This window comes from Staurois parvus, unplaced genomic scaffold (genome assembly GCF_062004578.1).
Source record: "Staurois parvus isolate SC_StPar_1 unplaced genomic scaffold, SC_StPar_1.0 ptg001597l, whole genome shotgun sequence".
Classification (NCBI taxonomy): Eukaryota; Metazoa; Chordata; class Amphibia; order Anura; family Ranidae; genus Staurois; species Staurois parvus.
Genome location: NW_028319393.1, coordinates 23,294 through 25,673, shown reverse-complemented (window position 1 = coordinate 25,673; position 2,380 = coordinate 23,294). Strand labels below are relative to the sequence as shown.

The 2,380-nt window shown below is 37.2% G+C and overlaps 1 pseudogene; it reads right to left on the bottom strand.

Moving 5' to 3' along the window:
- Positions 1-525: 525 nt before the first annotated feature.
- Positions 526-1,458, bottom strand: LOC149435148 (leucine-rich repeat and fibronectin type-III domain-containing protein 5 pseudogene; annotated as a pseudogene).
- Between the last annotated feature and the right edge of the window lie 922 nt (positions 1,459-2,380).

The window sequence follows — 2,380 nt, the reverse complement described above, 5'->3', positions numbered from 1 at the left end:
ATTTTTTTTTGTACTAATTCTTCCATAATCGGTCTTTTTTTTTTTTTTTAAATATTTTTTTTTTTTTTTGTATGTTGAAAGCTTGAAGGGTTTTTTTTTTTTGTTTTATTTTTTCCCATATGAAAGGCCTTTAAAGTGATTTCGGTCCCATTTATTTCTGCTGCGGCAGAACCAGGAAGCCAGTCCTACAGGAAAGGAAGGCACCGGTGCTGAATTTTATTTTTTTTTTTAAATTCCACAATTTTTGCAAAATGTTGATCTTGTTTTTGTATCGCCGCCGAAAAACTCAAAACGTATCTGTGCGGGTGGCTCTTACGCAAACCCTGTTTTGTAGAAGCCGAAAAATGAAAACATTGATAGGAATTTCCACGTATTCTTTTTTTTTTTTTTTTTTATTTAAATTTTTTAAATTTTATTTTTTACCAAGGTGTTCCAAATAATTTAGTATTTTTTTTTTTAATTTTATTTTTTAGCAAGGTGTTCCAAATAATTTTTTTTTTCCTCTTTCGATGCCAAAGGAACTAATCACACAGTGCTTTCCAATATCCATTCGGAACTTGAACAGGTTGCTTTCCCGCTGTCCATGTCAGAACTCTCTGACCGCCCCAAGATCCCGTTCATCGACATGCTTCTCTTGGACCACAGTCCTCCCGTGTGGTAGGAGTTCACGTAACAATGGTACTCCATGATCTCCCCGTTTAAAGAGTACCTTCGCTTCACTCTGGAAGTGTCCGCGGGCAAGGTGAGGAACTTACTCGGTTTGGATGGCGCCCTTTTGTACGTCGGCGCTTCTTTGACGGATACGGCGGGACGACTATTAGACAACCGGAGGGCGGTCGAATTATTCCTATTGGTGTTTTGGGACTCCATATTTAAAACCACCGCGTCCGTTTGCGAGTCCCCGGGTTTCGCCGCGGTCTTTTTCTTCTGCTTAAGAGAAGAAGCGTTTGAAGTCCACGTGTGAGGCGGAGCGGTGGCGGCCTGGCTTGAGCAAGCGTCCGAAGAAGGCGCGCCGCCGCCGCCGTCGGTAGACTTGCAACACTGCGCGCCATCTTCGTGCTCCGCAAGTTGCTTGGAGGCGGACGGCGGCAAGGACGCGCCGCAACCTTGGTTCTGGGACCCGTTGGTCTGAGAGTACACGTTGCTGACCTTCGTCGCCTTGTTCTGACCGCTGCCGTTGCAAACTTTGTACCGAATCATCAGGATGATTATGAAGACGAGAACGGACGCCACGATGATTCCACCGATGATGATGATCATGGTGCCTCCCAGGAACTGCGACTGCATGAAATGGCAACGCACGTAATCCTGCTCCGTCGTGAACTGGATGCAACCGATCACCCGCGTCGCCGTGAGCGACGTGATCCCGTCGTCGTAGATCGCCAACACACACAGGTCGTAGACCGTTCCCGAAGCCAAGTTGTTCACACGGAATGTCTTGCTCGTTGGAGGAATCATTCTGGAAAAGACGGGAAAAAAAATTCTTCAGATTAATGTCCACTAATTATTACACACACAGAAATAAATAAAAAAAACTCTTCAGATTAATGTCCACTAATTATTAAACAAACAAAAATTAATTTAAAAAAATCTTCAGATTAATGTACACTAATTATTACACACACAAAAATAAATAAAAAAAACTCTTCAGATTAATGTCCACTAATTATTACACACACAAAAATAATAAAAAAAACTCTTCAGATTAATGTCCGCTAATTATTACACACACAAAAATAAATAAAAAACTCTTCAGATTAATGTCCGCTAATTATTACACACACAAAAATAAATAAAAAAAAATCTTCAGATTAATGTCCACTAATTTTTACATGAACAAAAATAAATTTAAAAAAATCTTCAGATTAATGTCCACTAATTATTATGCCCACAAAAATAAATAAAAAAATTATTCAGATTAATGTGCACTCATTGTTACACCTGCAAAAATACATTTAAAAAATTCTTCAGATGAATGTCCACTCATTATTACACCAACAAAAATAAATAAAAATTATTACACCCACAAAAATAAATAAAAAAATCTTCAGATTAATGCCCACTAAATTATTACACCCACAAAAATAAACAATTCTTCAGATTAATGCCCACTAAATTATTACACCCACAAAAATAAATAAAAAAATCTTCAGATTAATGTCCACTAATTATTACACCAACAAAAATAAAAAAAACCCCACTAATTATTACACCAACAAAAATAAATAGAAAAACTCTTCAGAATAATGTCCACTAGTTATTACACCCACAAAAATAAATAAAAACAATTCTTCAGATTAACATCCACTAATTATTACACCAACAAAAAATAAAAAATATCCACTAATTATTACACCAAGAAAAATAAAACAATTCTTCA